Below are 22,887 nucleotides of genomic sequence, written 5' to 3'. Positions count from 1 at the left end.
GATAGGAGTAAACAGGAAACTTTATTTGGAGTGTAGGCGGAGAGATCGCACCAGATGCCAATTGTAGATCTTCTCACACCTGTGGTCACTGCAGCAGAAGCTGAATCCACTTTGTCCAAAAGGGATCTATTCCATTCAATTGCAAATGATCTAGATAAGACGGAGAACAAGATACTGCACGGGACATAGCCGAGTTGGTCAGGTTGAGTGGTGATGAGTTTGCTATTTGGATGAATAAAGCAAGTAAAAAGTGTGAAAGGTAAAAAAAAGGAGGAAGTGTGAAAAGTGAATGGGCCAAATTGAGGTGCATATGAAGTTGTATGCTTTCTTTCAATTCACTAATCGGGCTAATATGAATCAGGTGAATTGAGTTCTGCTTTTGGAAACTGGGTTAAGAAGGGGTGCACCGGTCCTGGAGGTACTGCAATACCAGGTCAATGCGTGGAGTGGACAGAGCAGGCTCTTTTTCCATCTCCCTGTTCTAAAAATCCATTTAATATATGTTCCCCAGATAGGGGACGTATCAGATATTAAACTGATAAGAACAGATTTTTTTTTTTCTTTTTTTTTTTTTTTTTTCAAGGATGAGTTTGAAAATAATAAAGTGAAAGCCTCTCGTTGCCCAGGTAACCGTCCGTCACAAGAGGGCTATGACATCCTACGATGCACACTCCCCCAAGGCCAGCAGTTGTGCAATACCCTGGCACCTTTCAGCACCAACCAAGGTAGTACCCTCCCAAACTACACTTGAGCTTAGCCAAAAGGCCGAGAAGCGATAACCAGAATTGGTTTGGGCCTCGAGTGGCACCCTGGCCTATGCCGGACACATCTTAGGGAGAGAGAGTGAGGGGAGACAAACCCACGCCTACAGAAGACATTTTGTCACCCAAGCCAACCCTTGAAAAGGCTGCTTTGCAGAGCTAAAACAAGAAGAATGGTGCGTTTTGCAGCCGCCGCCCACTGCAATGAATCTGAATAACTCCTCCTTTTGGGCACAAGCAACTCCCCTCCCCCTTGCAGTCTTTCCAATTCATGATACAAAAAGGACAGACAGGACAGGACAGGTCGCCTGATTTCCCGTCACTGCCACCCTTTGCCATCCTTACCCGTAGAAAGCCCTTTCATCATCCCCAAACCCTAATCTTTTCCCTTTCCTTCCCAGCCCCAAACCCTGCCCTCTGTACCCATCTCACCACCCGCATCCCTTCTCCTATCATCCCCCTACCACCCGAGAAAAAAAAAAAGCTTGCCCCCTCCTTCCACTAGCCCACCTCCCACCCAAAGAGAAATTTCTGCTGCGCAGCTAGCTTTCTAGGCAGCAGCGCTATTGTGATGTCAGCGGGGGGCATTGTGACAAGCCGCCAGTGTTCCGTCTCTTCATGTTGTGCACTGTTCAAACGGAAAATACATCAACAGGCAGACTACAGAAAAGCTTACTAACAAAGGTTAGAGAGGGGCTTTCTCAGAGGGCTTTTTACAGTTTGTCTATTCCCAATTAGCCGTTTAAGTATACTTAATGAAAGTACTAATTCTTTCATAGGCCGCCCATTCTTAATATTTGACGTTCCTTATATTGCAGTATCAGGCTTTGCAGCAGGTTGCAAAACATTCATCACCCATGACCGTCCCCAATTGGGCTCAGAAGCTAAATGTCTATCATGACCTTTCTTTTAGAATGTCCAAGAGCAAGCAAACTCTTCCTCCAGGAGGGTGAGCCAACAGACCACTTAAGACATCATCATTGCTCAAAGAAAAGCCCAAAAAACAATGCATGATAGGAGTAAACAGGAAACTTTATTTGGAGTGTAGGCGGAGAGATCGCACCAGATGCCAATTGTAGATCTTCTCACACCTGTGGTCACTGCAGCAGAAGCTGAATCCACTTTGTCCAAAAGGGATCTATAACATTCAATTGCAAATGATCTAGATAAGACGGAGAACAAGATACTGCACGGGACATAGCCGAGTTGGTCAGGTTGAGTGGTGATGAGTTTGCTATTTGGATGAATAAAGCAAGTAAAAAGTGTGAAAGATAAAAAAAGGAGGAAGTGTGAAAAGTGAATGGGCCAAATTGAGGTGCATATGAAGTTGTATGCTTTCTTTCAATTCACTAATCGGGCTAATATGAATCAGGTGAATTGAGTTCTGCTTTTGGAAACTGGGTTAAGAAGGGGTGCACCGGTCCTGGAGGTACTGCAATACCAGGTCAATGCGTGGAGTGGACAGAGCAAGCTCTTTTTCCATCTCCCTGTTCTAAAAATCCATTTAATATATGGTCCCCAGATAGGGGACGTATCAGATATTAAACTGATAAGAACAGATGAGATTTCATCCGCAATTTTCAGAAAACGGTCATCGGCCACCACACAAAAGCGCAGTGCCGCAGGCGATCGCCTTCCGAGCCCAGGAACCACCAGCCATAAGGGGACGTAAGCACCAAAAGGCGCAACAATCCCCGAGGCCGGCGGTTGTGCAAGCCCGGGCCCCTTCCAGCCAAGACCAAGGCAAACCCAACGAAGGGACTACACTTGATCTTAGCCAAAAGGCCGAGAAGCGATAACCAGAATTGGTTTGGGCCTCGAGTGGCACCCTGGCCTATGCCGGACACATCTTAGGGAGAGAGAGTGAGGGGAGACAAACCCACGCCTACAGAAGACATTTTGTCACCCAAGCCAACCCTTGAAAAGGCTGCTTTGCAGAGCTAAAACAAGAAGAATGGTGCGTTTTGCAGCCGCCGCCCACTGCAATGAATCTGAATAACTCCTCCTTTTGGGCACAAGCAACTCCCCTCCCCCTTGCAGTCTTTCCAATTCATGATACAAAAAGGACAGACAGGACAGGACAGGTCGCCTGATTTCCCGTCACTGCCACCCTTTGCCATCCTTACCCGTAGAAAGCCCTTTCATCATCCCCAAACCCTAATCTTTTCCCTTTCCTTCCCAGCCCCAAACCCTGCCCTCTGTACCCATCTCACCACCCGCATCCCTTCTCCTATCATCCCCCTACCACCCGAGAAAAAAAAAAAAAAAAAAAAGCTTGCCCCCTCCTTCCACTAGCCCACCTCCCACCCAAAGAGAAATTTCTGCTGCGCAGCTAGCTTTCTAGGCAGCAGCGCTATTGTGATGTCAGCAGGGGGCATTGTGACAAGCCGCCAGTGTTCCGTCTCTTCATGTTGTGCACTGTTCAAACGGAAAATACATCAACAGGCAGACTACAGAAAAGCTTACTAACAAAGGTTAGAGAGGGGCTTTCTCAGAGGGCTTTTTACAGTTTGTCTATTCCCAATTAGCCGTTTAAGTATACTTAATGAAAGTACTAATTCTTTCATAGGCCGCCCATTCTTAATATTTGACGTTCCTTATATTGCAGTATCAGGCTTTGCAGCAGGTTGCAAAACATTCATCACCCATGACCGTCCCCAATTGGGCTCAGAAGCTAAATGTCTATCATGACCTTTCTTTTAGAATGTCCAAGAGCAAGCAAACTCTTCCTCCAGGAGGGTGAGCCAACAGACCACTTAAGACATCATCATTGCTCAAAGAAAAGCCCAAAAAACAATGCATGATAGGAGTAAACAGGAAACTTTATTTGGAGTGTAGGCGGAGAGATCGCACCAGATGCCAATTGTAGATCTTCTCACACCTGTGGTCACTGCAGCAGAAGCTGAATCCACTTTGTCCAAAAGGGATCTATTCCATTCAATTGCAAATGATCTAGATAAGACGGAGAACAAGATACTGCACGGGACATAGCCGAGTTGGTCAGGTTGAGTGGTGATGAGTTTGCTATTTGGATGAATAAAGCAAGTAAAAAGTGTGAAAGATAAAAAAAAGGAGGAAGTGTGAAAAGTGAATGGGCCAAATTGAGGTGCATATGAAGTTGTATGCTTTCTTTCAATTCACTAATCGGGCTAATATGAATCAGGTGAATTGAGTTCTGCTTTTGGAAACTGGGTTAAGAAGGGGTGCACCGGTCCTGGAGGTACTGCAATACCAGGTCAATGCGTGGAGTGGACAGAGCAAGCTCTTTTTCCATCTCCCTGTTCTAAAAATCCATTTAATATATGGTCCCCAGATAGGGGACGTATCAGATATTAAACTGATAAGAACAGATTTTTTTATTTTGAAGGATGAGTTTGAAAATAATAAAGTGACCGCCTCTCGTTGCCCAGGTAACTGTCCGTCACAAGAGGGCTATGACATCCTACGATGCACACTCCCCCAAGGCCAGCAGTTGTGCAATACCCTGGCACCTTTCAGCACCAACCAAGGTAGTACCCTCCCAAACTACACTTGATCTTAGCCAAAAGGCCGAGAAGCGATAACCAGAATTGGTTTGGGCCTCGAGTGGCACCCTGGCCTATGCCGGACACATCTTAGGGAGAGAGAGTGAGGGGAGACAAACCCACGCCTACAGAAGACATTTTGTCACCCAAGCCAACCCTTGAAAAGGCTGCTTTGCAGAGCTAAAACAAGAAGAATGGTGCGTTTTGCAGCCGCCGCCCACTGCAATGAATCTGAATAACTCCTCCTTTTGGGCACAAGCAACTCCCCTCCCCCTTGCAGTCTTTCCAATTCATGATACAAAAAGGACAGACAGGACAGGTCGCCTGATTTCCCGTCACTGCCACCCTTTGCCATCCTTACCCGTAGAAAGCCCTTTCATCATCCCCAAACCCTAATCTTTTCCCTTTCCTTCCCAGCCCCAAACCCTGCCCTCTGTACCCATCTCACCACCCGCATCCCTTCTCCTATCATCCCCCTACCACCCGAGAAAAAAAAAAAAAAAAAAGCTTGCCCCCTCCTTCCACTAGCCCACCTCCCACCCAAAGAGAAATTTCTGCTGCGCAGCTAGCTTTCTAGGCAGCAGCGCTATTGTGATGTCAGCGGGGGGCATTGTGACAAGCCGCCAGTGTTCCGTCTCTTCATGTTGTGCACTGTTCAAACGGAAAATACATCAACAGGCAGACTACAGAAAAGCTTACTAACAAAGGTTAGAGAGGGGCTTTCTCAGAGGGCTTTTTACAGTTTGTCTATTCCCAATTAGCCGTTTAAGTATACTTAATGAAAGTACTAATTCTTTCATAGGCCGCCCATTCTTAATATTTGACGTTCCTTATATTGCAGTATCAGGCTTTGCAGCAGGTTGCAAAACATTCATCACCCATGACCGTCCCCAATTGGGCTCAGAAGCTAAATGTCTATCATGACCTTTCTTTTAGAATGTCCAAGAGCAAGCAAACTCTTCCTCCAGGAGGGTGAGCCAACAGACCACTTAAGACATCATCATTGCTCAAAGAAAAGCCCAAAAAACAATGCATGATAGGAGTAAACAGGAAACTTTATTTGGAGTGTAGGCGGAGAGATCGCACCAGATGCCAATTGTAGATCTTCTCACACCTGTGGTCACTGCAGCAGAAGCTGAATCCACTTTGTCCAAAAGGGATCTATTCCATTCAATTGCAAATGATCTAGATAAGACGGAGAACAAGATACTGCACGGGACATAGCCGAGTTGGTCAGGTTGAGTGGTGATGAGTTTGCTATTTGGATGAATAAAGCAAGTAAAAAGTGTGAAAGATAAAAAAAAGGAGGAAGTGTGAAAAGTGAATGGGCCAAATTGAGGTGCATATGAAGTTGTATGCTTTCTTTCAATTCACTAATCGGGCTAATATGAATCAGGTGAATTGAGTTCTGCTTTTGGAAACTGGGTTAAGAAGGGGTGCACCGGTCCTGGAGTTACTGCAATACCAGGTCAATGCGTGGAGTGGACAGAGCAAGCTCTTTTTCCATCTCCCTGTTCTAAAAATCCATTTAATATATGGTCCCCAGATAGGGGACGTATCAGATATTAAACTGATAAGAACAGATTTTTGATTTAATGAAGCTTTCCAAAGCACCACAAAAAATGCATGACCGAAGTCACACCAAAAACAGTGCAAAGGCTAGGATTCGTGTGGACCCCACCGTGAGGAGAGGGTCCCCAAAAATCAACCCCGTCCCTCCGAGCCAGAAGGCCACAGCAAGGGTCAGGGATCTTCGGTGCTCCCCCAAGCCGAAGCCTGGTTGAGCCTTGTCGTTGCTCCCAGCGTCCACCCAGGCATCTTACCCAAGTGGAGTAGAGAGCTACTAGTTGTTGGTTTCGCAGCCGAAACTGCCCGGACCGTCAACCGGTGTTGGTTTCTCAGCCCAAGGCTAACCGGACCTCCAACCGGGTGTTGGTTTCTCAGCCGAAGCTGACCCAGACCTCCAACCGGGTGTTGGTTTCTCAGCCGAAGCTGACCCAGACCTCCAACCGGGTGTTAGTTTCTCAGCCCAAAGCTGACCAGACCTCCGACCGGGATTGTAAAAATTTCCCTTCCTAGCCAGAAGGCCGGGATAGGGTAATATGCTCAAAAAGTATGAAAAGGCAAGGTACGGTGTGCTACAGAGCCCAAGGCTTGCCGGGGTCCCAAGCCAGCAAGCTCAGACTCACTCCAGGGTCGTCAGTCCTGGGGCAAGTTGTACCATAGCCCCCCACCCTTACTCAGTCTAATAGCCTCGATCCTGGTAGGGCCATGTTTTCCTCTAGATGAATATACTATCCACCCAGAGTACTAGCAAGCGCAACCTTCCAGTGTGCATTGTATCATTGTACTAAGGTGGCCTGGAGCTTAAACCACCTCTTCGAACAACACTACACTTGATCTTAGCCAAAAGGCCGAGAAGCGATAACCAGAATTGGTTTGGGCCTCGAGTGGCACCCTGGCCTATGCCGGACACATCTTAGGGAGAGAGAGTGAGGGGAGACAAACCCACGCCTACAGAAGACATTTTGTCACCCAAGCCAACCCTTGAAAAGGCTGCTTTGCAGAGCTAAAACAAGAAGAATGGTGCGTTTTGCAGCCGCCGCCCACTGCAATGAATCTGAATAACTCCTCCTTTTGGGCACAAGCAACTCCCCTCCCCCTTGCAGTCTTTCCAATTCATGATACAAAAAGGACAGACAGGACAGGTCGCCTGATTTCCCGTCACTGCCACCCTTTGCCATCCTTACCCGTAGAAAGCCCTTTCATCATCCCCAAACCCTAATCTTTTCCCTTTCCTTCCCAGCCCCAAACCCTGCCCTCTGTACCCATCTCACCACCCGCATCCCTTCTCCTATCATCCCCCTACCACCCGAGAAAAAAAAAAAAAAAAAAAAGCTTGCCCCCTCCTTCCACTAGCCCACCTCCCACCCAAAGAGAAATTTCTGCTGCGCAGCTAGCTTTCTAGGCAGCAGCGCTATTGTGATGTCAGCGGGGGGCATTGTGACAAGCCGCCAGTGTTCCGTCTCTTCATGTTGTGCACTGTTCAAACGGAAAATACATCAACAGGCAGACTACAGAAAAGCTTACTAACAAAGGTTAGAGAGGGGCTTTCTCAGAGGGCTTTTTACAGTTTGTCTATTCCCAATTAGCCGTTTAAGTATACTTAATGAAAGTACTAATTCTTTCATAGGCCGCCCATTCTTAATATTTGACGTTCCTTATATTGCAGTATCAGGCTTTGCAGCAGGTTGCAAAACATTCATCACCCATGACCGTCCCCAATTGGGCTCAGAAGCTAAATGTCTATCATGACCTTTCTTTTAGAATGTCCAAGAGCAAGCAAACTCTTCCTCCAGGAGGGTGAGCCAACAGACCACTTAAGACATCATCATTGCTCAAAGAAAAGCCCAAAAAACAATGCATGATAGGAGTAAACAGGAAACTTTATTTGGAGTGTAGGCGGAGAGATCGCACCAGATGCCAATTGTAGATCTTCTCACACCTGTGGTCACTGCAGCAGAAGCTGAATCCACTTTGTCCAAAAGGGATCTATTCCATTCAATTGCAAATGATCTAGATAAGACGGAGAACAAGATACTGCACGGGACATAGCCGAGTTGGTCAGGTTGAGTGGTGATGAGTTTGCTATTTGGATGAATAAAGCAAGTAAAAAGTGTGAAAGATAAAAAAAAGGAGGAAGTGTGAAAAGTGAATGGGCCAAATTGAGGTGCATATGAAGTTGTATGCTTTCTTTCAATTCACTAATCGGGCTAATATGAATCAGGTGAATTGAGTTCTGCTTTTGGAAACTGGGTTAAGAAGGGGTGCACCGGTCCTGGAGGTACTGCAATACCAGGTCAATGCGTGGAGTGGACAGAGCAAGCTCTTTTTCCATCTCCCTGTTCTAAAAATCCATTTAATATATGGTCCCCAGATAGGGGACGTATCAGATATTAAACTGATAAGAACAGATTTTTGATTTAATGAAGCTTTCCAAAGCACCGCAAAAATGCATGACCGAAGTCACACCAAAAACAGTGCAAAGGCTAGGATTCGTGTGGACCCCTCCGTGAGAAGAGGATCCCCAAAAATCAACCCCGTCCCTCCGAGCCAGAAGGCCACAGCGAGGGTCAGGGATCTTCGGTGCTCCCCCAAGCCGAAGCCTGGTTGAGCCTTGTTGTTGCTCCCAGCGTCCACCGAGGCATCTTACCCAAGTGGAGTAGGGAGCTACTAGTCGTTGGTTTCGCAGCCGAGACTGCCCGGACCGTCAACCGGTGTTGGTTTCTCAGCCCAAGGCTGACCGGACCTCCAACCGGGTGTTGGTTTCTCAGCCCAAGGCTGACCGGACCTCCAACCGGGTGTTGGTTTCTCAGCCCAAGGCTAACCGGACCTCCAACCGGGTGTTGGTTTCTCAGCCAAAGCTGACCCGGACCTCCAACCGGGTGTTGGTTTCTCAGCCCAAAGCTGACCGGACCTCCGACCGGGATTATAAAAATTTCCCTTCTTAGCCAGAAGGCCAGGATAGGGCAATATGCTTGGAAAGTATGAATAGGCAAGGCGCGGCGTGCGACAGAGTCTGAGGCTTACCAGGGTCCCAACCTAGCAAGTTCAGACTCCCTCCAGGGTGTCCATTCCTGGGGCACATTGCACCATAACCCCCACACTTACTCAGTCTAATAGCCTCAATCCTGGTAGGGCCATGGTTTCCTCTAGATGGATATACTATCCTCCCAAAGTACTAACAAGTGCAACCTTCCAGTGTGCATTGCATCATTGTACTAAGGTGGCCGGAGCCTTAAACCACCTTTTCGAACGATACTACACTTGATCTTAGCCAAAAGGCCGAGAAGCGATAACCAGAATTGGTTTGGGCCTCGAGTGGCACCCTGGCCTATGCCGGACACATCTTAGGGAGAGAGAGTGAGGGGAGACAAACCCACGCCTACAGAAGACATTTTGTCACCCAAGCCAACCCTTGAAAAGGCTGCTTTGCAGAGCTAAAACAAGAAGAATGGTGCGTTTTGCAGCCGCCGCCCACTGCAATGAATCTGAATAACTCCTCCTTTTGGGCACAAGCAACTCCCCTCCCCCTTGCAGTCTTTCCAATTCATGATACAAAAAGGACAGACAGGACAGGACAGGTCGCCTGATTTCCCGTCACTGCCACCCTTTGCCATCCTTACCCGTAGAAAGCCCTTTCATCATCCCCAAACCCTAATCTTTTCCCTTTCCTTCCCAGCCCCAAACCCTGCCCTCTGTACCCATCTCACCACCCGCATCCCTTCTCCTATCATCCCCCTACCACCCGAGAAAAAAAAAAAAAAAAAAAGCTTGCCCCCTCCTTCCACTAGCCCACCTCCCACCCAAAGAGAAATTTCTGCTGCGCAGCTAGCTTTCTAGGCAGCAGCGCTATTGTGATGTCAGCGGGGGGCATTGTGACAAGCCGCCAGTGTTCCGTCTCTTCATGTTGTGCACTGTTCAAACGGAAAATACATCAACAGGCAGACTACAGAAAAGCTTACTAACAAAGGTTAGAGAGGGGCTTTCTCAGAGGGCTTTTTACAGTTTGTCTATTCCCAATTAGCCGTTTAAGTATACTTAATGAAAGTACTAATTCTTTCATAGGCCGCCCATTCTTAATATTTGACGTTCCTTATATTGCAGTATCAGGCTTTGCAGCAGGTTGCAAAACATTCATCACCCATGACCGTCCCCAATTGGGCTCAGAAGCTAAATGTCTATCATGACCTTTCTTTTAGAATGTCCAAGAGCAAGCAAACTCTTCCTCCAGGAGGGTGAGCCAACAGACCACTTAAGACATCATCATTGCTCAAAGAAAAGCCCAAAAAACAATGCATGATAGGAGTAAACAGGAAACTTTATTTGGAGTGTAGGCGGAGAGATCGCACCAGATGCCAATTGTAGATCTTCTCACACCTGTGGTCACTGCAGCAGAAGCTGAATCCACTTTGTCCAAAAGGGATCTATTCCATTCAATTGCAAATGATCTAGATAAGACGGAGAACAAGATACTGCACGGGACATAGCCGAGTTGGTCAGGTTGAGTGGTGATGAGTTTGCTATTTGGATGAATAAAGCAAGTAAAAAGTGTGAAAGATAAAAAAAAGGAGGAAGTGTGAAAAGTGAATGGGCCAAATTGAGGTGCATATGAAGTTGTATGCTTTCTTTCAATTCACTAATCGGGCTAATATGAATCAGGTGAATTGAGTTCTGCTTTTGGAAACTGGGTTAAGAAGGGGTGCACCGGTCCTGGAGGTACTGCAATACCAGGTCAATGCGTGGAGTGGACAGAGCAAGCTCTTTTTCCATCTCCCTGTTCTAAAAATCCATTTAATATATGGTCCCCAGATAGGGGACATATCAGATATTAAACTGATAAGAACAGATTTTGATTTAATGAAGCTTTCCAAAGCACCGCAAAAAATGCATGACCGAAGTCACACCAAAAACAGTGCAAAGGCTAGGATTCGTGTGGACCCCTCCGTGAGGAGAGGGTCCCCAAAAATCAACCCCGTCCCTCCGAGCCAGAAGGCCACAGCAAGGGTCAGGGATCTTCGGTGCTCCCCCAAGCCGAAGCCTGGTTGAGCCTTGTCGTTGCTCCCAGCATCCACCCAGGCATCTTACCCAAGTGGAGTAGAGAGCTACTAGTTGTTGGTTTCGCAGCCGAAACTGCCCGGACCGTCAACCGGTGTTGGTTTCTCAGCCCAAGGCTAACCGGACCTCCAACCGGGTGTTGGTTTCTCAGCCGAAGCTGACCCGGACCTCCAACCGGGTGTTGGTTTCTCAGCCGAAGCTGACCCGGACCTCCAACCGGGTGTTGGTTTCTCAGCCGAAGCTGACCCGGACCTCCAACCGGGTGTTGGTTTCTCAGCCCAAAGCTGAACGGACCTCCGACCATGATTATAAAAATTTCCCTTCCTAGCCAGAAGGCCGGGATAGAGCAATATGCTCAGAAAGTATGAAAGGGCAAGGTACGGTGTGCTACAGAGCCCAAGGCTTGCCGGGGTCCAAAGCCAGCAAGCTCAGACTCACTCCAGGGTCGTCAATCCTGGGGCACATTGCACCATAGCCCCCACACTTACTCAGTCTAATAGCCTCGATCCTGGTAGGGCCATGGTTTCCTCTAGATGGATATACTATCCTCCCAAAGTACTAACAAGCGCAACCTTCCAGTGTGCATTGCATCATTGTACTAAGGTGGCCGGAGCCTTAAACCACCTTTTCGAACGATACTACACTTGATCTTAGCCAAAAGGCCGAGAAGCGATAACCAGAATTGGTTTGGGCCTCGAGTGGCACCCTGGCCTATGCTGGACACATCTTAGGGAGAGAGAGCGAGGGGAGACAAACCCACGCCTACAGAAGACATTTTGTCACCCAAGCCAACCCTTGAAAAGGCTGCTTTGCAGAGCAAAAACAAGAAGAATGGTGCGTTTTGCAGCCGCCGCCCACTGCAATGAATCTGAATAACTCCTCCTTTTGGGCACAAGCAACTCCCCTCCCCCTTGCAGTCTTTCCAATTCATGATACAAAAAGGACAGACAGGACAGGACAGGTCGCCTGACTTCCCGTCACTGCCACCCTTTGCCATCCTTACCCGTAGAAAGCCCTTTCATCATCCCCAAACCCTAATCTTTTCCCTTTCCTTCCCAGCCCCCAAACCCTGCCCTCTGTACCCTTCTCACCACCCGCATCCCTTCTCCTGTCATCCCCCTACCACCCGGAAAAAAAACGGCTTGCCCCCTCCTGCCACTAGCCCACCCTCCCACCCAAAGAACAAGTTGTGCTGTGCAGCTTGTTTTCTAGGCAGCAGCGCTATTGTGATGTCAGCGGGGGCATTGTGACAAGCCGCCAGTGTTCCGTCTCTTCATGTTGTGCACAGTTCAAACGGAAAATACATCAACAGGCAGACTACAGAAAAGCTTACTAACAAAGGTTAGAGGGGGGCTTTCTCAGAGGGCTTTTTACAGTTTGTCTATTCCCAATTAGCCGTTTAAGTATACTTAATGAAAGTAGTAATTCTTTCATAGGCCGCCCCATTCTTAGTATTTGACGTTCCTTATATTGCGGTATCAGGCTTCGCAGCAGGTTGCAAACATTCATCACCCATGACTGTCCCCAATTGGGTTCAGAAGCTAAATATCTATCATGACCTCTCTTTTAGACTGTCCAAGAGCAAGCAAACTCTTCCTCCAGGAGGGGGAGCCAACAGATCACTAAAGACATCATCATTGCTCAAAGAAAACACCAAAAACCAATGCATGATAGGAATAAACAGGTAACTTTATTTGGAGTGGAAGCAGAGAGATCGCACCAGATGCCAATTCTAGATCTTCTCACACCTGTGGTCACTGCAGCAGAAGCTGAATCCACTTTGTCCAAAAGGGATCTATTCCATTCAATTGCAAATGATCTAGATAAGATGGAGAACAAGATACTGCACGGGACATAGCCGAGTTGGTCAGGTTGAGTGGTGATGAGTTTGCTATTTGGATGAATAAAGCAAGTAAAAAGTGTGAAAGATAAAAAAAAAGGAGGAAGTGTGAAAAGTGAATGGGCCAAATTGAGGTGCATACGAAGTTGTATGCTTTCTTTCAATTCACTAATCGGGCTAATATGAATCAGGTGAATTGAGTTCTGCTTTTGGAAACTGGGTTAAGAAGGGGTGCACCGGTCCTGGAGGTACTGCAATACCAGGTCAATGCGTGGAGTGGACAGAGCAAGCTCTTTTTCCATCTCCCTGTTCTAAAAATCCATTTAATATATGGTCCCCAGATAGGGGACGTATCAGATATTAAACTGATAAGAACAGATTTTTTTTTTTTTTTTTTTTTTTTTTGAAGGATGAGTTTGAAAATAATAAAGTGACCGCCTCTCGTTGCCCAGGTAACTGTCCGTCACAAGAGGGCTATGACATCCTACGATGCACACTCCCCCAAGGCCAGCAGTTGTGCAATATCCTGGCACCTTTCAGCACCAACCAAGGTAGTACCCTCCCAAACTACACTTGATCTTAGCCAAAAGGCCGAGAAGGGATAACCAGAATTGGTTTGGGCCTCGAGTGGCACCCTGGCCTATGCCGGACACATCTTAGGGAGAGAGAGCGAGGGGAGACAAACCCACGCCTACAGAAGACATTTTGTCACCCAAGCCAACCCTTGAAAAGGCTGCTTTGCAGAGCAAAAACAAGAAGAATGGTGCGTTTTGCAGCCGCCGCCCACTGCAATGAATCTGAATAACTCCTCCTTTTGGGCACAAGCAACTCCCCTCCCCCTTGCAGTCTTTCCAATTCATGATACAAAAAGGACAGACAGGACAGGACAGGTCGCCTGACTTCCCGTCACTGCCACCCTTTGCCATCCTTACCCGTAGAAAGCCCTTTCATCATCCCCAAACCCTAATCTTTTCCCTTTCCTTCCCAGCCCCCAAACCCTGCCCTCTGTACCCTTCTCACCACCCGCATCCCTTCTCCTGTCATCCCCCTACCACCCGGAAAAAAAACGGCTGGCCCCCTCCTGCCACTAGCCCACCCTCTCACCCAAAGGACAAGTTGTGCTGTGCAGCTTGTTTTCTAGGCAGCAGCGCTATTGTGATGTCAGCGGGGGCATTGTGACAAGTCGCCAGTGTTCCGTCTCTTCATGTTGTGCACAGTTCAAACGGAAAATACATCAACAGGCAGACTACAGAAAAGCTTACTAACAAAGGTTAGAGGGGGGCTTTCTCAGAGGGCTTTTTACAGTTTGTCTATTCCCAATTAGCCGTTTAAGTATACTTAATGAAAGTAGTAATTCTTTCATAGGCCGCCCCATTCTTAGTATTTGACGTTCCTTATATTGCGGTATCAGGCTTCGCAGCAGGTTGCAAACATTCATCACCCATGACTGTCCCCAATTGGGTTCAGAAGCTAAATGTCTATCATGACCTCTCTTTTAGACTGTCCAAGAGCAAGCAAACTCTTCCTCCAGGAGGGGGAGCCAACAGATCACTAAAGACATCATCATTGCTCAAAGAAAACACCAAAAACCAATGCATGATAGGAATAAACAGGTAACTTTATTTGGAGTGGAAGCAGAGAGATCGCACCAGATGCCAATTCTAGATCTTCTCACACCTGTGGTCACTGCAGCAGAAGCTGAATCCACTTTGTCCAAAAGGGATCTATTCCATTCAATTGCAAATGATCTAGATAAGACGGAGAACAAGATACTGCACGGGACATAGCCGAGTTGGTCAGGTTGAGTGGTGATGAGTTTGCTATTTGGATGAATAAAGCAAGTAAAAAGTGTGAAAGATAAAAAAAAGGAGGAAGTGTGAAAAGTGAATGGGCCAAATTGAGGTGCATATGAAGTTGTATGCTTTCTTTCAATTCACTAATCGGGCTAATATGAATCAGGTGAATTGAGTTCTGCTTTTGGAAACTGGGTTAAGAAGGGGTGCACCGGTCCTGGAGGTACTGCAATACCAGGTCAATGCGTGGAGTGGACAGAGCAAGCTCTTTTTCCATCTCCCTGTTCTAAAAATCCATTTAATAAATGGTCCCCAGATAGGGGACGTATCAGATATTAAACTGATAAGAACAGATTTTTTTTTTTTTTTTTTGAAGGATGAGTTTGAAAATAATAAAGTGACCGCCTCTCGTTGCCCAGGTAACTGTCCGTCACAAGAGGGCTATGACATCCTACGATGCACACTCCCTCAAGGTCAGCAGTTGTGCAATACCCTGGCACCTTTCAGCACCAACCAAGGTAGTACCCTCCCAAACTACACTTGATCTTAGCCAAAAGGCCGAGAAGCGATAACCAGATTTGGTTTGGGCCTCGAGTGGCACCCTGGCCTATGCCGGACACATCTTAGGGAGAGAGAGCGAGGGGAGACAAACCCACGCCTACAGAAGACATTTTGTCACCCAAGCCAACCCTTGAAAAGGATGCTTTGCAGAGCAAAAACAAGAAGAATGGTGCGTTTTGCAGCCGCCGCCCACTGCAATGAATCTGAATAACTCCTCCTTTTGGGCACAAGCAACTCCCCTCCCCCTTGCAGTCTTTCCAATTCATGATACAAAAAGGACAGACAGGACAGGACAGGTCGCCTGACTTCCCGTCACTGCCACCCTTTGCCATCCTTACCCGTAGAAAGCCCTTTCATCATCCCCAAACCCTAATCTTTTCCCTTTCCTTCCCAGCCCCCAAACCCTGCCCTCTGTACCCTTCTCACCACCCGCATCCCTTCTCCTGTCATCCCCCTACCACCCGGAAAAAAAACGGCTTGCCCCCTCCTGCCACTAGCCCACCCTCCCACCCAAAGAACAAGTTGTGCTGTGCAGCTTGTTTTCTAGGCAGCAGCGCTATTGTGATGTCAGCGGGGGCATTGTGACAAGCCGCCAGTGTTCCGTCTCTTCATGTTGTGCACAGTTCAAACGGAAAATACATCAACAGGCAGACTACAGAAAAGCTTACTAACAAAGGTTAGAGGGGGGCTTTCTCAGAGGGCTTTTTACAGTTTGTCTATTCCCAATTAGCCGTTTAAGTATACTTAATGAAAGTAGTAATTCTTTCATAGGCCGCCCCATTCTTAGTATTTGACGTTCCTTATATTGCGGTATCAGGCTTCGCAGCAGGTTGCAAACATTCATCACCCATGACTGTCCCCAATTGGGTTCAGAAGCTAAATGTCTATCATGACCTCTCTTTTAGACTGTCCAAGAGCAAGCAAACTCTTCCTCCAGGAGGGGGAGCCAACAGATCACTAAAGACATCATCATTGCTCAAAGAAAACACCAAAAACCAATGCATGATAGGAATAAACAGGTAACTTTATTTGGAGTGGAAGCAGAGAGATCGCACCAGATGCCAATTCTAGATCTTCTCACACCTGTGGTCACTGCAGCAGAAGCTGAATCCACTTTGTCCAAAAGGGATCTATTCCATTCAATTGCAAATGATCTAGATAAGACGGAGAACAAGATACTGCACGGGACATAGCCGAGTTGGTCAGGTTGAGTGGTGATGAGTTTGCTATTTGGATGAATAAAGCAAGTAAAAAGTGTGAAAGATAAAAAAAAGGAGGAAGTGTGAAAAGTGAATGGGCCAAATTGAGGTGCATATGAAGTTGTATGCTTTCTTTCAATTCACTAATCGGGCTAATATGAATCAGGTGAATTGAGTTCTGCTTTTGGAAACTGGGTTAAGAAGGGGTGCACCGGTCCTGGAGGTACTGCAATACCAGGTCAATGCGTGGAGTGGACAGAGCAAGCTCTTTTTCCATCTCCCTGTTCTAAAAATCCATTTAATATATGGTCCCCAGATAGGGGACGTATCAGATATTAAACTGATAAGAACAGATTTTTTTTTTTTTTTTGAAGGATGAGTTTGAAAATAATAAAGTGCCCGCCTCTCGTTGCCCAGGTAACTGTCCGTCACAAGAGGGCTATGACATCCTACGATGCACACTCCCCCAAGGCCAGCAGTTGTGCAATACCCTGGCACCTTTCAGCACCAACCAAGGTAGTACCCTCCCAAACTACACTTGATCTTAGCCAAAAGGCCGAGAAGCGATAACCAGAATTGGTTTGGGCCTCGAGTGGCACCCTGGCCTATGCCGGACACATCTTAGGGAGAGAGAGCGAGGGGAGACAAACCCACGCCTACAGAAGACATTTTGTCACCCAAGCCAACCCTTGAAAAGGCTGCTTTGCAGAGCAAAAACAAGAAGAATGGTGCGTTTTGCAGCCGCCGCCCACTGCAATGAATCTGAATAACTCCTCCTTTTGGGCACAAGCAACTCCCCTCCCCCTTGCAGTCTTTCCAATTCATGATACAAAAAGGACAGACAGGACAGGACAGGTCGCCTGACTTCCCGTCACTGCCACCCTTTGCCATCCTTACCCGTAGAAAGCCCTTTCATCATCCCCAAACCCTAATCTTTTCCCTTTCCTTCCCAGCCCCCAAACCCTGCCCTCTGTACCCTTCTCACCACCCGCATCCCTTCTCCTGTCATCCCCCTACCACCCGGAAAAAAAACGGCTTGCCCCCTCCTGCCACTAGCCCACCCTCCCACCCAAAGAACAAGTTGTGCTGTGCAGCTTGTTTTCTAGGCAGCAGCGCTATTGTGATGTCAGCGGGGGCATTGTGACAAGCCGCCAGTGTTCCGTCTCTTCATGTTGTGCACAGTTCAAACGGAAAATACATCAACAGGCAGACTACAGAAAAGCTTACTAACAAAGGTTAGAGGGGGGCTTTCTCAGAGGGCTTTTTACAGTTTGTCTATTCCCAATTAGCCGTTTAAGTATACTTAATGAAAGTAGTAATTCTTTCATAGGCCGCCCCATTCTTAGTATTTGACGTTCCTTATATTGCGGTATCAGGCTTCGCAGCAGGTTGCAAACATTCATCACCCATGACTGTCCCCAATTGGGTTCAGAAGCTAAATGTCTATCATGACCTCTCTTTTAGACTGTCCAAGAGCAAGCAAACTCTTCCTCCAGGAGGGGGAGCCAACAGATCACTAAAGACATCATCATTGCTCAAAGAAAACACCAAAAACCAATGCATGATAGGAATAAACAGGTAACTTTATTTGGAGTGGAAGCAGAGAGATCGCACCAGATGCCAATTCTAGATCTTCTCACACCTGTGGTCACTGCAGCAGAAGCTGAATCCACTTTGTCCAAAAGGGATCTATTCCATTCAATTGCAAATGATCTAGATAAGACGGAGAACAAGATACTGCACGGGACATAGCCGAGTTGGTCAGGTTGAGTGGTGATGAGTTTGCTATTTGGATGAATAAAGCAAGTAAAAAGTGTGAAAGATAAAAAAAAGGAGGAAGTGTGAAAAGTGAATGGGCCAAATTGAAGTGCATATGAAGTTGTATGCTTTCTTTCAATTCACTAATCGGGCTAATATGAATCAGGTGAATTGAGTTCTGCTTTTGGAAACTGGGTTAAGAAGGGGTGCACCGGTCCTGGAGGTACTGCAATACCAGGTCAATGCGTGGAGTGGACAGAGCAAGCTCTTTTTCCATCTCCCTGTTCTAAAAATCCATTTAATATATGGTCCCCAGATAGGGGACGTATCAGATATTAAACTGATAAGAACAGATTTTTTTTTTTTTTTGAAGGATGAGTTTGAAAATAATAAAGTGACCGCCTCTCGTTGCCCAGGTAACTGTCCGTCACAAGAGGGCTATGACATCCTACGATGCACACTCCCCCAAGGCCAGCAGTTGTGCAATACCCTGGCACCTTTCAGCACCAAACAAGGTAGTACCCTCCCAAACTACACTTGATCTTAGCCAAAAGGCCGAGAAGCGATAACCAGAATTGGTTTGGGCCTCGAGTGGCACCCTGGCCTATGCCGGACACATCTTAGGGAGAGAGAGCGAGGGGAGACAAACCCACGCCTACAGAAGACATTTTGTCACCCAAGCCAACCCTTGAAAAGGCTGCTTGGCAGAGCAAAAACAAGAAGAATGGTGCGTTTTGCAGCCGCCGCCCACTGCAATGAATCTGAATAACTCCTCCTTTTGGGCACAAGCAACTCCCCTCCCCCTTGCAGTCTTTCCAATTCATGATACAAAAAGGACAGACAGGACAGGACAGGTCGCCTGACTTCCCGTCACTGCCACCCTTTGCCATTCTTACCCGTAGAAAGCCCTTTCATCATCCCCAAACCCTAATCTTTTCCCTTTCCTTCCCAGCCCCCAAACCCTGCCCTCTGTACCCTTCTCACCACCCGCATCCCTTCTCCTGTCATCCCCCTACCACCCGGAAAAAAAACGGCTTGCCCCCTCCTGCCACTAGCCCACCCTCCCACCCAAAGAACAAGTTGTGCTGTGCAGCTTGTTTTCTAGGCAGCAGCGCTATTGTGATGTCAGCGGGGGCATTGTGACAAGCCGCCAGTGTTCCGTCTCTTCATGTTGTGCACAGTTCAAACGGAAAATACATCAACAGGCAGACTACAGAAAAGCTTACTAACAAAGGTTAGAGGGGGGCTTTCTCAGAGGGCTCTTTACAGTTTGTCTATTCCCAATTAGCCGTTTAAGTATACTTAATGAAAGTAGTAATTCTTTCATAGGCCGCCCCATTCTTAGTATTTGACGTTCCTTATATTGCGGTATCAGGCTTCGCAGCAGGTTGCAAACATTCATCACCCATGACTGTCCCCAATTGGGTTCAGAAGCTAAATGTCTATCATGACCTCTCTTTTAGAAGGTCCAAGAGCAAGCAAACTCTTCCTCCAGGAGGGGGAGCCAACAGATCACTAAAGACATCATCATTGCTCAAAGAAAACACCAAAAACCAATGCATGATAGGAATAAACAGGTAACTTTATTTGGAGTGGAAGCAGAGAGATCGCACCAGATGCCAATTCTAGATCTTCTCACACCTGTGGTCACTGCAGCAGAAGCTGAATCCACTTTGTCCAAAAGGGATCTATTCCATTCAATTGCAAATGATCTAGATAAGACGGAGAACAAGATACTGCACGGGACATAGCCGAGTTGGTCAGGTTGAGTGGTGATGAGTTTGCTATTTGGATGAATAAAGCAAGTAAAAAGTGTGAAAGATAAAAAGAAGGAGGAAGTGTGAAAAGTGAATGGGCCAAATTGAGGTGCATATGAAGTTGTATGCTTTCTTTCAATTCACTAATCGGGCTAATATGAATCAGGTGAATTAAGTTCTGCTTTTGGAAACTGGGTTAAGAAGGGGTGCACCGGTCCTGGAGGTACTGCAATACCAGGTCAATGCGTGGAGTGGACAGAGCAAGCTCTTTTTCCATCTCCCTGTTCTAAAAATCCATTTAATATATGGTCCCCAGATAGGGGACGTATCAGATATTAAACTGATAAGAACAGATACTACACTTGATCTTAGCCAAAAGGCCGAGAAGCGATAACCAGAATTGGTTTGGGCCTCGAGTGGCACCCTGGCCTATGCCGGACACATCTTAGGGAGAGAGAGCGAGGGGAGACAAACCCACGCCTACAGAAGACATTTTGTCACCCAAGCCAACCCTTGAAAAGGCTGCTTTGCAGAGCAAAAACAAGAAGAATGGTGCGTTTTGCAGCCGCCGCCCACTGCAATGAATCTGAATAACTCCTCCTTTTGGGCACAAGCAACTCCCCTCCCCCTTGCAGTCTTTCCAATTCATGATACAAAAAGGACAGACAGGACAGGACAGGTCGCCTGACTTCCCGTCACTTCCACCCTTTGCCATCCTTACCCGTAGAAAGCCCTTTCATCATCCCCAAACCCTAATCTTTTCCCTTTCCTTCCCAGCCCCCAAACCCTGCCCTCTGTACCCTTCTCACCACCCGCATCCCTTCTCCTGTCATCCCCCTACCACCCGGAAAAAAAACGGCTTGCCCCCTCCTGCCACTAGCCCACCCTCCCACCCAAAGAACAAGTTGTGCTGTGCAGCTTGTTTTCTAGGCAGCAGCGCTATTGTGATGTCAGCGGGGGCATTGTGACAAGCCGCCAGTGTTCCGTCTCTTCATGTTGTGCACAGTTCAAACGGAAAATACATCAACAGGCAGACTACAGAAAAGCTTACTAACAAAGGTTAGAGGGGGGCTTTCTCAGAGGGCTTTTTACAGTTTGTCTATTCCCAATTAGCCGTTTAAGTATACTTAATGAAAGTAGTAATTCTTTCATAGGCCGCCCCATTCTTAGTATTTGACGTTCCTTATATTGCGGTATCAGGCTTCGCAGCAGGTTGCAAACATTCATCACCCATGACTGTCCCCAATTGGGTTCAGAAGCTAAATGTCTATCATGACCTCTCTTTTAGACTGTCCAAGAGCAAGCAAACTCTTCCTCCAGGAGGGGGAGCCAACAGATCACTAAAGACATCATCATTGCTCAAAGAAAACACCAAAAACCAATGCATGATAGGAATAAACAGGTAACTTTATTTGGAGTGGAAGCAGAGAGATCGCACCAGATGCCAATTCTAGATCTTCTCACACCTGTGGTCACTGCAGCAGAAGCTGAATCCACTTTGTCCAAAAGGGATCTATTCCATTCAATTGCAAATGATCTAGATAAGACGGAGAACAAGATACTGCACGGGACATAGCCGAGTTGGTCAGGTTGAGTGGTGATGAGTTTGCTATTTGGATGAATAAAGCAAGTAAAAAGTGTGAAAGATAAAAAAAAGGAGGAAGTGTGAAAAGTGAATGGGCCAAATTGAGGTGCATATGAAGTTGTATGCTTTCTTTCAATTCACTAATCGGGCTAATATGAATCAGGTGAATTGAGTTCTGCTTTTGGAAACTGGGTTAAGAAGGGGTGCACCGGTCCTGGAGGTACTGCAATACCAGGTCAATGCGTGGAGTGGACAGAGCAAGCTCTTTTTCCATCTCCCTGTTCTAAAAATCCATTTAATATATGGTCCCCAGATAGGGGACGTATCAGATATTAAACTGATAAGAACAGATTTTTTTTTTTTTTTTTTGAAGGATGAGTTTGAAAATAATAAAGTGACCGCCTCTCGTTGCCCAGGTAACCGTCCGGCACAAGAGGGCTATGACATCCTACGATGCACACTCCCCCAAGGCCTGCAGTTGTGCAATACCCTGGCACCTTTCAGCACCAACCAAGGTAGTACCCTCCCAAACTACACTTGATCTTAGCCAAAAGGCCGAGAAGCGATAACCAGAATTGGTTTGGGCCTCGAGTGGCACCCTGGCCTATGCTGGACACATCTTAGGGAGAGAGAGCGAGGGGAGACAAACCCACGCCTACAGAAGACATTTTGTCACCCAAGCCAACCCTTGAAAAGGCTGCTTTGCAGAGCAAAAACAAGAAGAATGGTGCGTTTTGCAGCCGCCGCCCACTGCAATGAATCTGAATAACTCCTCCTTTTGGGCACAAGCAACTCCCCTCCCCCTTGCAGTCTTTCCAATTCATGATACAAAAAGGACAGACAGGACAGGACAGGTCGCCTGACTTCCCGTCACTGCCACCCTTTGCCATCCTTACCCGTAGAAAGCCCTTTCATCATCCCCAAACCCTAATCTTTTCCCTTTCCTTCCCAGCCCCCAAACCCTGCCCTCTGTACCCTTCTCACCACCTGCATCCCTTCTCCTGTCATCCCCCTACCACCCGGAAAAAAAACGGCTTGCCCCCTCCTGCCACTAGCCCACCCTCCCACCCAAAGAACAAGTTGTGCTGTGCAGCTTGTTTTCTAGGCAGCAGCGCTATTGTGATGTCAGCGGGGGCATTGTGACAAGCCGCCAGTGTTCCGTCTCTTCATGTTGTGCACAGTTCAAACGGAAAATACATCAACAGGCAGACTACAGAAAAGCTTACTAACAAAGGTTAGAGGGGGGCTTTCTCAGAGGGCTTTTTACAGTTTGTCTATTCCCAATTAGCCGTTTAAGTATACTTAATGAAAGTAGTAATTCTTTCATAGGCCGCCCCATTCTTAGTATTTGACGTTCCTTATATTGCGGTATCAGGCTTCGCAGCAGGTTGCAAACATTCATCACCCATGACTGTCCCCAATTGGGTTCAGAAGCTAAATGTCTATCATGACCTCTCTTTTAGACTGTCCAAGAGCAAGCAAACTCTTCCT

The 22,887-nt window shown here is 47.1% G+C and overlaps 10 non-coding genes and 4 pseudogenes across 10 annotated transcripts; all 14 read right to left on the bottom strand.

Moving 5' to 3' along the window:
• Window positions 1-396: 396 nt before the first annotated feature.
• LOC142253544 (U2 spliceosomal RNA) lies at window positions 397-601 on the bottom strand (annotated as a pseudogene).
• Window positions 602-2,168: 1,567 nt separating this feature from the next.
• LOC142253359 (U2 spliceosomal RNA) lies at window positions 2,169-2,353 on the bottom strand. The gene has a single exon (XR_012726658.1). It is a non-coding gene; the product is annotated as a U2 spliceosomal RNA (small nuclear RNA).
• Window positions 2,354-3,959: 1,606 nt separating this feature from the next.
• Window positions 3,960-4,146, bottom strand: LOC142253389 (U2 spliceosomal RNA). The gene has a single exon (XR_012726681.1). It is a non-coding gene; the product is annotated as a U2 spliceosomal RNA (small nuclear RNA).
• A 1,570-nt stretch (window positions 4,147-5,716) lies between these two features.
• Window positions 5,717-5,909, bottom strand: LOC142253075 (U2 spliceosomal RNA). The gene has a single exon (XR_012726395.1). It is a non-coding gene; the product is annotated as a U2 spliceosomal RNA (small nuclear RNA).
• A 2,198-nt stretch (window positions 5,910-8,107) lies between these two features.
• LOC142253230 (U2 spliceosomal RNA) lies at window positions 8,108-8,303 on the bottom strand. Its single transcript, XR_012726541.1, has one exon. It is a non-coding gene; the product is annotated as a U2 spliceosomal RNA (small nuclear RNA).
• A 697-nt stretch (window positions 8,304-9,000) lies between these two features.
• Window positions 9,001-9,142, bottom strand: LOC142253660 (U2 spliceosomal RNA; annotated as a pseudogene).
• Window positions 9,143-10,542: 1,400 nt separating this feature from the next.
• On the bottom strand, window positions 10,543-10,738 carry LOC142253157 (U2 spliceosomal RNA). The gene has a single exon (XR_012726474.1). It is a non-coding gene; the product is annotated as a U2 spliceosomal RNA (small nuclear RNA).
• Window positions 10,739-11,435: 697 nt separating this feature from the next.
• Window positions 11,436-11,577, bottom strand: LOC142253677 (U2 spliceosomal RNA; annotated as a pseudogene).
• A 1,392-nt stretch (window positions 11,578-12,969) lies between these two features.
• LOC142253483 (U2 spliceosomal RNA) lies at window positions 12,970-13,170 on the bottom strand (annotated as a pseudogene).
• Window positions 13,171-14,737: 1,567 nt separating this feature from the next.
• Window positions 14,738-14,930, bottom strand: LOC142253474 (U2 spliceosomal RNA). Its single transcript, XR_012726762.1, has one exon. It is a non-coding gene; the product is annotated as a U2 spliceosomal RNA (small nuclear RNA).
• Window positions 14,931-16,497: 1,567 nt separating this feature from the next.
• On the bottom strand, window positions 16,498-16,688 carry LOC142253429 (U2 spliceosomal RNA). Its single transcript, XR_012726710.1, has one exon. It is a non-coding gene; the product is annotated as a U2 spliceosomal RNA (small nuclear RNA).
• Window positions 16,689-18,255: 1,567 nt separating this feature from the next.
• LOC142253412 (U2 spliceosomal RNA) lies at window positions 18,256-18,445 on the bottom strand. The gene has a single exon (XR_012726695.1). It is a non-coding gene; the product is annotated as a U2 spliceosomal RNA (small nuclear RNA).
• A 1,567-nt stretch (window positions 18,446-20,012) lies between these two features.
• On the bottom strand, window positions 20,013-20,203 carry LOC142252445 (U2 spliceosomal RNA). Its single transcript, XR_012725822.1, has one exon. It is a non-coding gene; the product is annotated as a U2 spliceosomal RNA (small nuclear RNA).
• Window positions 20,204-21,594: 1,391 nt separating this feature from the next.
• Window positions 21,595-21,787, bottom strand: LOC142253442 (U2 spliceosomal RNA). The gene has a single exon (XR_012726726.1). It is a non-coding gene; the product is annotated as a U2 spliceosomal RNA (small nuclear RNA).
• Between the last annotated feature and the right edge of the window lie 1,100 nt (window positions 21,788-22,887).

This window comes from Anomaloglossus baeobatrachus, chromosome 9 (assembly GCF_048569485.1).
Source record: "Anomaloglossus baeobatrachus isolate aAnoBae1 chromosome 9, aAnoBae1.hap1, whole genome shotgun sequence".
Lineage (NCBI taxonomy): Eukaryota > Metazoa > Chordata > Amphibia > Anura > Aromobatidae > Anomaloglossus > Anomaloglossus baeobatrachus.
The sequence above is the reverse complement of the archived record's forward strand: the minus strand, read 5'-3'. Positions and strand labels throughout refer to the sequence as shown.